The following is a 12,126-nucleotide window of genomic DNA, read 5'->3' as shown; positions in this document are numbered from 1 at the left end:
ACTTTTTTTTCACAACTGAAAGTCTTAACTCAATGTTCACAATTTTTTTTGAGAGCATTCAACCACATCTCACAATCTTGTCGTCAACTAACTTCAATTCACTGATAAGGACCAACTGCATTAGACCTTAAACCTGTACTAACTGATTTTCTGGTTACTTTGGGGGTAGCGGATTAAGTTGTGAACACAACACCAACATAGCATCACTTTTTGTTGATACGTTGAACTTGTTAGCAAGCAGTTGCTTATTTCCATATCTAGCAGTTACAGAGCAAGTCACTTTTAGCTCTGTTTTTGGCCTCCACCAACTCCTGAGGGAAATATCTGGCTCTGTAGCTGCTAAATGCTCCAATATTTAGCTAACTGTGCCTGTTTGCCTTTTGGTGCCAGCGTTGCCAAATGGGAAATATTAAAGTATTGTACTAGAGGCTTAAAATTATCGTATTTTGAGGAAAATTATCGTGTGAGAGTCATCACCAAGAGAACGAAGAGGTGTAAATGTGTAATTTTCAGAAAACAAATCTAGCTGCATTGTTTAAAACGGGGTAATCTGATTGGCTGGAAAGACGTCATGTGGGAAGAGATGTATAAACACAGATGTAGGAACCATATTTTACCATCGTGTCGGGAAAGGAAGGGGGAGGGACTTCGCCTCTCTACAACAGCGATAACATTTTTTCAGTCTCTGGAGAAAACTTCCATGTAAAGCAAACGCCACCACTGCACATGTTGTTGTGCTACATATCACAACCTTTTGACTTTGTACTTTGAGAAATTTACAAAGTACAAAGTCAAGAGGTTGTGATATGCAGCCCAACAAGCTAATATAACACATAGTAATCTAATCTACTGTTAATATAAAAATACTGACTAGTGCAGCTTTAAGATAATCATGTTAAATTACTCTTCCGTTGGTCAACAATGATGTCAGGTTTAGCAGTCCTGATAGGAGAGCAGCATAAACATAACTTTTAGTTCAAGTTCATTTAAGTTCTCCAAGTTCATGATACTTGACAAAAGAACTGTTAAGTGAATTCTACTCATGAATGGCATTATGTTACTCAATCACTGAACTCTACTGTCGTTTTCTTAATCCAACCTCATAAGCAAATCAGTCACACAGCAACGCAATACGACTCGGCCAACATTACGGCTGTCAGATGATCTAGAGGTCAAGTGGTGCTTGGACTCTGCCAATCATCACTTGCTGCTCTATTTCTGTTAGTCACTCATCATAAGAAGTGAACTTTGCCTGCTGAACAATATAGTGTCAGATCATCATTGTTGAAAATGGAAGAAAGGACCAGAGGAGAGCACTTTGCATCATTTTACATACTATATGTTTTTTTTAGCAGATGAACTTTAAATGTCTTCATCAATAAGGCTTGGGAGTGGTCTTTCTGTATGATAATTGTATTTGTATCATATCATATTTGTACTAAGATGTGTTATCAAAGCGGTAATTGTGTAGATGTGAATACGCATTCACGTATTTGCAATGAAAATCGTTCAAATGTATCAAGAACTGTATCAAAACAGGACAACATGAATGACAAATGAAGCGAGGCTACAAACTGATATAAATACACATGTCCAGATTCAATATACATAATCTCTCTGGAGCTTTGTCAATCCAGAGTAACTTTAGGAGAAATGTACAAGGTGAACATCAAACTGTGTGAGTGAAGAAGGCCGCTCTGAATGATTATCCCTCTTATCTTGAATCTGGCCTTTTGCTGTCATGTTTAGACGTACCTGTGGAGGGGATGAGGAGTAAAAGGTGACGGAGGTCACAAAGGTGTCAAAGGCTGAGAGACAGCAGTTAAAGCTGAAATGAAAGAGGATGAAGAGCAGGAGGGGGATTGGGGAGGAGAAGATCCCTCTGTCAGACACAGGTGGTAGGGGTCTGGGCTCAGGAGAGTGACACGACCCCGGTGTGGTCTCACACCAAGCGCATTAATGAGCGTCTGAGAGGGATTTGAAATTCAGGGCTTAACACAGATCAGGCGCTGATTCTCTGCCTCAGGAAAACGGGACGGGAGTCTGAGCCACCATTATGCAGGCAGTGGCACATGCTGGGAGAGACGCATTAAGGTCGTCTCAAATGAAAGCAGCACCTGAAACAATGAGAGACTGATTTCGGGACATATTTTATATAATCAACCACATCACAGAGGTTGAGACTTGGTTGGCTTATGCTGTCTATCCATATGTCATTCCCTCCCATGTATAGATGTAAAATGCTTCCATGTTGCTGTTGGTTACACTTTACATCATCATTGACAAAATTGGCTACATACTGTAAGTACGTAAGATGTGCAGAGGGCCCAGTATTTGTATTTGTATCTGCATTTGTTGAGGCAGCAAAATTATTTGTATTTGAATAAAAGTGGAAAGAGGCTTAAAAATTCTGTTTTTGTATTTATTACGCTTTTAATTTTAGAAAATTAAAGTGTTACAATACAATGAGCTAAAACTTTACTCATCGACTCATCGCAGACAGACCTCTACCTATTTATACAACAGTAACACAGGGACAGCACATCATGTAACGTGTAGAAGAACTTCAAGGGTGATTCTTGCTTTGCATTTCTCATTTATTGCCTATTTTTTACAACCTAACTTTTTGGACAGGAGAAGGGGAACAACAGGTTATGGAGAGTCCCTTGGGACTTACCCCTGATAGATGTAACAATGGAGCAGAGGCGAGAGACTGAGATAACGATGTAACCGACCTGCGAACTGGTATTTGACATGAGGTTTTTTTTTTCTTCCTAAAACCAAATAATTTTTAAAATATTTGTATGAAACAAATATTTGTATAAAACCCACTATTTGTGCTTTGCCTATTAACGTATTTGTATTCGGGCACACCCCTAGTAGTTACTAGTTACTTTGCACATTAAAGGAGCTTTTTGTGATTGTGAAAGTAATGTTATAGATCAAATGCTATAACAGTAAAATGCTGCTTACAAATTAACGTTCTCAAAAGCAGGCTGGCTTTGTAGTAGAAAATCTTATAACTGGAGTAAACTGAAAAAAAAGCCTGTAATATTATCTATTGTTCTAAAGGGGAAAATCCTACAAGAACCAGAAAGCATTGCCATTGTGCCTTCAATGTAGTTTACTCCTTTTACGGGTATTTTCAACAGCTGTATTCATCGAAGGCAATTGATTACATTTTGCTGATAATACCTTTTGTACTTCTACTTCAGTCAGATTTTGACATCGTGGTATTGCAACTTTGAAAACTTCTTCCTCTACTGCTGAAAACAGACTAATTGTGACATACAGTCTTTACATTTATTTATATAAGTGTGACCTTATAGTTATAGATTATGGATTTTCCCTTCTGTGTGCATTTGATCTGATCTTTTCTAGCTATAAGAATTTTAGTTACAGTAGTCAAATAGGTGAATAAATCTTTGGGTGGAAAGGTTTCTCCTATTTTAAAATGATGATAATAATTACTTTAAGAGAGGAATTTAGCATTGTTTAGATTATTGTTTTTCCCCTTTTTTATCAAATTATATTTGCAAAAGTAAACACTGTCACTGTTTCATGGAACTTGGTTTTTGGTTAGCGGGTTTAATGTTTGTGTGTTGAAATGTTTTGAGTTGTCACGCATCACTGCAAGCATCCTGCTCATATAGTTACTGAAACTAGACTTTGTACTCCACACTGAGCTTTTCTACTGTATCTACACGCTGATGTGAGCGTCTAAAAAGACAGCACTGACGCAGTTGACACATCGTAATGGAACTGTTATGATATAAAATTAGCAGAGGGACAGAAAAAAAAAGTTTCCTACTGCATTTGATGCTATCTTCAAAATCTGCACTCTTAGACAGTCCACAATTCATGTGTAGCCTATCAAAGGACAGAAATATCAGTCAGAAAAAAAATTTTTACATTCACTATAGTACATTAATCATCCACTCTGCATGATTTCTGTATTTCAGTGAAAAAAGGAGAGTACAACAAATACTGATGTCAAGATAAATAAAACCTGATGGTAGTTTTTACTGCCCTAAAGACATTTTTAAAAAAAAGTAAATCTCAACAAAGAGAATCATAACTGCATGCTTTTAACTTTCTATAGGACTTGCTGTGTGAGGTGAAAAAAGCCCAAATGAGCGTTATGTAAACACATTCCCTGCACGCACAGCCCAGAGAGCCACAGCTGGCTGAACTTGCGTAAGAGGCCCTGGCTCAGATTCAGTATATGCCAGCCGGGTTTGTAGATCACTGGAAATCTGCTTTAGTTCAGTGCTGTGTCACAGGCACGGACTGCATGGCACTGCAACGGATGGATTAACATAAGTGCAGGATTGAGGTTGTCCTAGATAACTAGAGAATCATGAGAGACTTTTGCCCCCAGTGATTTCCAAAAGCATTCATGAAACCTTTCCGGGTTTGTCTGAGGGTTATGTGCTGTAATATGATCCACACTGAGCAATTTTTTGCAGTATAAGTTCTAAAAGTACATAGGATTGTGCTGCTTTTTTAGATGTGTATTCTGATTAACCTTGTAACATCAATACATTTTCTTGACATGGATGTCTTTGGACTTTGAGAAGAAACTTGAGCACACAGCTGGCACACCTGATGCCACAAAGCGGATACACTTAGTCATTAGAGGCGTCTACTGGACGAGGAGTATCTCATTTAAAACAGTCTAACAAAGGATACGTACATTTCAGTTAAAGGGGACATGACATGCTTATTGTCATCTGTCATTTATGTCATTTATATACTGTTATGTTGGATGTCTATGTTAAACATAGTCTAAGTTCCAAAATTTGAGGTGAATGAATGTATAAAATGCTGCCTTCAAGTCCAAAGCCAGGGCTTCAGCCTGCTATGAGCGCTCCGTTTGGAAAGTTAGCTCTACTTCCTCATCAAACTGACGTCAGATCATTCGTGAATTACCACAAACCACAAGCCTTCATTGCTAATGTTGCTCCATGAGTTGTTCGGAGCTGCATAAAGGGTCAGATACATTTTTAGATATATAGATAATACAATGATGTTCCAGTAGAGACCCAGATTAAAAATTATGACCTGTAAATGTGCATGATATGTCCCCTTTAAGGTACACAAAAGAATGGCAGCTACTGTTTTTGTCAATAGATGGTTTATTATACTTTTATAATTTAAAAAAAACATTAAAAAAACAAATGATTTTTTAATTTTACTTACTACAATTACAGGACACATCAAGGATAACATGTATTGCATGTTAAAGGCAAGGCAAGTTTATCTGTATAGCACATTTCAACAACAAGGCGATTCAAAGTGCTTTACATAGCATAGCAGAGCATAAAAGGCATCAAGACAGAATATAAAAGCAACACAAGTAAAAAGACATTTAAATACAATTTAAAAAGTGTTAAATTTGGAAATAAAAAGAAGCTAAAAAAGAATAAGACAGATAGAACAGGAGAATAAAAGTTACTAAATTTGGTTTAATGGTACCCTACGGTGTTTTGTTACCACTGGAAGAGCTGTAGAGTGATGTGTTGGTGAGCGAGTCATCGTGTTTGTACTAGTGCAAGTGTGAACATGGAAGTGACTTGATGTACATTTCCTCGGAGTGCAGACAACCACACCTCATGTATGACCTGTGAGAGTCATCTTCTGGTAAATTTTGTGGTGTCTCGCAGCAATTAAATTGTCACTCTTTCATAATGAAATGTGGTGAAATCTTAGTTTAGTCATTGTGTGACAGCAATAGAGGAAACAGTAGCAGTAGGTTAATGCAAGGAATTAATATAAAAGTAAAGAGAATAAACAGAAACATCAATTTCAGCAAGAATGGAAATACGTCTGTTTCCCAAAATGTCAAACTATTCTATAAGTTGCAGACAGGATTTTGTACCAACATAAAGGTGGCTGATTGTGTCAGGAAGTCAAGATTCTTTGCTTGTAGCACAGTTAGCTATAATAGTTAATTTGACTGTATTCTGATGGCATATTTTGGTAATGCTAGCTGTCACAAATAATGGCCGTATGTTAAGTAAGACTGCAAACTGAATACAGAACATAAGAGACTGTCCTCACAAGAAAAATAACACAATAGGTTGTAATGTAAGTCGCCTAAAAGTGACATATAGTTGTTACATTTGAGTCACAGACACCATCTAGTAATGATGACACCGAGCAGTGCTGTAGTTCAGATGACGTATATAAAAGTTTTCCAATTTTCCACATTCAGAGGAGGTCGGGATGGTTGGAGGTATTAACCCAACAGCGGATTTTGTAACAGGAGACCGCTGTTCGTTTCCCATTTCCAACCACCAGTCAGGACAGTTTTTTAAAAACCACATCTACAATCATCCCCTAACCATAACCCCATGGTTATTATTGTAGCCATGACGATGAAGGTCACCTAACTTTAACCACACCACGTGTTTACAAAATAATCATTTTAACCCAAACCATGAGCTTTCCCTAAACCCAACCAAGTTGTTTTTGTGCCTAAACCTAACCAGACCTCAACCACAGCATTGTCACATCATAAAACAGTTTTTTTTTTTTTGGAAAGCACGGCCAAGCAACGTATTTGCTCATTTCATTCGGAGGAATCGTTGGAACCTAAACAATTTGCACCTAAAACATTCAAGAAAAGTCTTTGCAAATGTTTAATGAGGTATGAAATGCATTCATCATGTTTGTTAGACCTTAGAGAAGCATAAAATGTGTTTTCGGTGAGAAAAGAGTGAAAACTCCACCGGGCTCCTTTTTACTAATGCAGGTCTGTGCATATGCTAATGTGTGCTCTTATGTGTGCTACAGGCAGAAAACAGAAAAACATGCAGATTTTTCCATGGCAATCTTTTTCTCTCAAAGCAACAAATTCTAAAAATACATACTCCTCTGCATATGAATAAGAGAAATCACTGTGATTGGGAAATGCAAGCTAATTTTCCAGAAGCACTTACTTTGGCATGAATATGAGGGAAGGTCATGCACTAACAAGTACAGCCAGGCACTGATTAGTGGGTAATGCACTTACTTCAGTAAGTGGAGTAAAGCGCTCCACTGTATAATTGGAATAGACTGGATTTGCCTCACTTGGGCTGCCAGCATGGCACAGTCTTAACTGTCACAGGAACACGTAGCTTACAGCTGCTCACTTCATCAGCTCAGGATGTAGAACCAACTCAACAATGAACTACTGTTGAAGAGAAAAATACAGCAGATAAAACACCTTAACACGCTTTACCCCTCACATTTGTGTTGAGCAGATGCTTGCATATATTATATATTGCATCAGCTGTCAGGTTCGGTGGAGATCTCATTATGTTCGATTACGTTTGTAGATTTCAATCTTCTAGGAGCACAGATGCTATTTAGATATGGAGATATGGACTGGAAGACATGTCTGCTTCTAATGGTTTGTTTCATTAAGTCATATTTACCTCGCTCAGCACTGGGAGCGATTCATTTGGATGTATTTTCATAGTAAATTTCAGCTAGTTAAGCTACAGTGTTTTGTCATGCAAGGTTCAGCTCTCCAGATGCAACTCATTCTCCCACCAACACTTGCACGGGCTGTTGCATCCTGCCTGTTCATCTTCTTAACGATGCACTGAGCTTGCCATACACATAATGTAGTCCACTGATAATGCATCATACTTCTATATCTATATCTACAGTTCAATTTGAAGTCATTCTTATAAGCAAAAGTATACAAATCTGCAGTTGTCAGATTTCTCACACTGTGGAGACCAGTGGCGACCGACTTGTCAAGCTGCAGATGTTCACAGATTATAGGCTTGTGCAATAATCAGCTTGGTGGAGACGTGTTCACTCTCTCATTACAAGTGGCCCTGTGTGGCGGACAAAGATGCAAAGAGCTGTGTCCTTATTCTTTGGAAACTGTGTGCATGCTGGATAATTTGAGGCAAAGAGTTCAGGCACTGAAGTCACTCTCATGTCAACTGATCAGTGTCAGATGTCACAATAACTATACTGGCTTACTGATGCATCATCTGTTTGGCTACCAGCTGACTAGTATAAGCCAATCATATTCATACAAGTAGTCTTTATAAATTGTTAGATCATTTTTATTCCCTCAAACACCCAAACCTCCTCCTTAAGTCATTGAAGCTTTGGTGTTGCTACCTCGCTAAGCTATATGTTGATGTATATATCTGTATAGCTGATACTGTATCCTAAGTGCTTTCTACGGCTATTTCTGTAACTTTTCACAGCCGACGATCTGACATTCACACCAACCTCAGGCCATGATTTGCCACCTGTGTGGAGGTGAGGAAGGAGCCAGGATTTGACCTTCTCTCTCCTCTCTAGTGCTCTTTGAGTTTCCTTCTCTGGTGCTCTTTTTCCATTCTTGACACAAACTATCTCACTGTCACTTTTCATGTGAAAAACCAAAGTGCAACACTACGAATGCCTTCCAGGAACTTATAAACCCTATAAACCCTTTTGACTACACATCATAAGATTCTGATCAAGCATAACCCAACACTGACTCTGCTGATTCTCTAATTCCAATACTGATTGCTCCCACAATTTGCTCCACCAACCCAATGTCCTCCTTACGTTGTTGAAGTTTTGGTATTGTTATCTGGTTCTAAGCTCTATGTTCATGTATATAAGTGTTGCGGGTGTTAAGTTCTCCAGCAGAATACTCCTTGCTGCCCTGATTCTTTAAGAGCTCCAACAAAGAGCAGAGCTGTTTTCACCAAGTCTGTGAAACCACTTACAATAAATAGTCACTTCTTTGACGTAAATGTCTCTGACTGAGATGTGACAAAGTAAACGAATTAGAAGAATGTGTGCATCAGTATCATCAGTAAAGTTTTATTACCACAAAGATAAAAGCAAACATGTAGCCATTTCCAAATGATTACTTGTACACACAGAGATAAAAGCAAACATACTGTTGCCATTTCCAAAGGATTACTTATACTAATTCACACTTGTAAGGTCACCCGAGGCAAGCTGATGTCGAGTGAAAGCCAAATAGTGAATCACAAGGACCCTTAGGATTCATTTGAAAAGATTAAGGAGAACATTCCCTGGATACAGACACTAAAGGCCACCTCTGGTGCCTAGTGCTCCCAGGGACATGTATGGTGTTTGGTTGCCAGGGAAGCAATAGCTCAGTAATTCAGCTGGGCACAGCCTGCTGGACCGTGAGGTTTGGGCTCAAAACTTGCAAGGCAAAAGGAACGAGACAGACTTACTGTAAGCCATCCAGCACAACACAACCATGCCTCTGAAAACTACCACCAACTAAAAAACTGAGCAATGAACTATGAGCTTCACTAACACAGTTTTTGTTGTTTTCTAGTCTGTCCTAAAACAACAGTTAGGTCAGTCAGTTAGTTTGTTTTCTTGCTGTAATCATTCCTCCTGTTAATGCACTTTCAATGTAGGTGATTCTAGACAAAATCCACAGTCCTTGTTTTGAGCAAAAATGCATTTAAAAGTTTATTTGAAGCTAAAATGAGGCTTCAACCGTCCAAAATTAGCCAAATCAATTCAATATATTTCAAAGTTTCTGTAACTTTAGTGCCAAATTCCATTTCAATTTGTTGCTGAACAGAAAAACATTGTCTGTTGAGACACAAATAGGTTTTTTTTGTTTTTTTTTACCAAAAACTCTGTAACTGTGGAAGATATCCACTTTATTTGACTAACTCAGATTAACTTTTAGATACATTTTTGCTCAGACTGAGGACTGTGGATTTTGTCCTCCATCACTCTGTCATCATATCTATCCTTTAACAGCACTAACCTCATCAATAATCTAAGAAAATGGTAAATTCATGACTAAGTATTATGAAATTTGCATGTGAAACCCATACTGTGAACACAGCACTGCATAACCCAAATATGCTGGAAGCCTATCTAAATATTTCATGCAAGGTCCCTTTCCTGAACTATCACTGGAGTGCAGGGAAAAAGCAGAAAGTTGGTGATTTTACATGGGATGAATAGACTGCAGGGATAGAAACCAGAGGTTAGCATGACATCTTTTGAAACAGATTTCAGACCTTTTGTTCTTGGCCTGATGTGTGTAGCATCTGGACGGAGAGGACAGTGACATCGTCGAAATACAACAACCTGCAAGCGAGGACACAATAGCTGTTGGTTCTTTTTTTAGAGAGAAGAAACCTAATGTATGGCAGATGTTTTACCATCTGAACTTGCATTTATTGAACAAGCTTGCATTAAAAGCCTTTATAAATAAATCTCACATCTGTAATAACACAGTCTATTTTGAACTCGACAGATTGCAGGAAAGCGTTTCTCTTTAATGGATGACTCATGCTGCTTGTTGACAAGAACATGGTCCAATGTTCCCAGAGGAGTTTGTATTGAAAAGCCTCCCACTCACATTATCTGTTTTAGGATTTAATCAAGAAGCAGGTTATCAGATGAGGTAAATGCCAAACTTACCTTCCTGTGCATGTCTTTTTTTCTTATCTGTTTCCAATATGTATATTTTGGCAAGACATGGACACAAACACTGCACAGCCTTGTGTTATCTGAGAAACAGCACAGTAAAAATATATAAAGATTGATTCGGGCTTCGGACCAAAGCCATTCAGAACTATGATAATTAGATTTTACATGGAGGCATCACTCAACGTTGCACTGATTTTTATCGCTAATAACATTTCCTGTGGCGCACGGGGGGATTCATGTGAAGAAAACACAAGGCTGCAAAAAAACCCAAAAAAACCCCCGCAACACTGTCTCAACTATATTACACAGATGAATGCATGAAGTCAGTAACAATTAACTGATTATATTGATCTGCATTCCAATGATCTATTAGTAAGCTGTAAGGACAAAAAGAAGCAGTTTCAACCTGTAACAGTAAAGTGTCTGTCTAGCATTTATGCTATTGATTGAGCCCCATCCAGGGTCACATATGTTTATTTATCTTATTATTTTTGTAACCCTTTATCACAAGAAATTCTCAAAAAAGACTCACCAGAGACAGATAAAGTTGATTTATTATCAATAACACCAACTGACTAACAAACCCATTGTAACCCGTATCCTAGAAAAACACTGAGAATGGACTTTTCACTTAACTTTTGAAATTAAAAATATTCGCTTTTTCATAGATTCTGCAATTTTAATGAGGCAGAAGGAGCGGATGCCATTTTAAGAATTTCTAACCAGGTGATTGAACCTTTTTATGGGAAAAAAAACAGATCAGACAAAAATTATTCTTCAAAGCAGAATATTTTCATATGTCTGAAAACATGTATGGAGGGTATCTTTAACATCTAATGAAAACTACAATCTTTTGCAGAAAAGATTTTTAAAATTCAGCTGTAATATGATGATACATCATCATTTACTGAGGAGCATGTGTATATGATATTGCTGTGCTGTTAGGGGGTCCTAATATGAGAGAGGAGTTTCTTAATGAGTTTGGACGGGAGAAGGGTGACAGACAGGATATTTAATTCTAGAGAGAAGATGAAACATTTTCAGGTATAAACTGAGTAAGACCATAAACATGGTGACAGCAGTAGACAGAGGACCATGGGATAACTTTCAAAAATTGTTCTTTTTTTTCTTAAACATAACTACATTGCCCACTGGACACAAATCTGGACATCTTTCTCATTATTTTATAGATATTAAGAGATTATTTCCTGCCCTGCAGAAGTCTCACAGACTTAAACTCACCTGGGGAGGTATGAGATTGGTGTCATGATCGGACAGGGACAATGAGCTGCAATATTTTTTATATCACTTCCTAGAATGATAAAATGCCTCAGAGCGATGTTCATAAATGTCAGTCACGCCCTGGCAGAGAACTGCACCGCTAAATTAATATTACATGTCAAACAATGCTCTATCCAATTTTATGAGTCTATTCCGGATGCATACACAGACTGAGCCTCCAGTCATATAGACCTGTCCTGGCATGCATGATGAAGCCAGACTAGACACTAAGTGAACTGGCTAGTGCTAGATATGAAGTCAATTTCTTTTAGCTCACAGAATGTTTAATTTAATGGATCGGCCCCTCTGGGAATTAACAATTGACATTTCAAATTCAATCCTGCATTGGCGTGCAATTTTGTCCAGAGCACACAATGTGTCTGCAAATCAGAAAAATATCTC

This window comes from Thunnus thynnus, chromosome 19 (genome assembly GCF_963924715.1).
Source record: "Thunnus thynnus chromosome 19, fThuThy2.1, whole genome shotgun sequence".
Classification (NCBI taxonomy): Eukaryota; Metazoa; Chordata; class Actinopteri; order Scombriformes; family Scombridae; genus Thunnus; species Thunnus thynnus.
Note: the sequence above shows the minus strand (reverse complement) of the source record.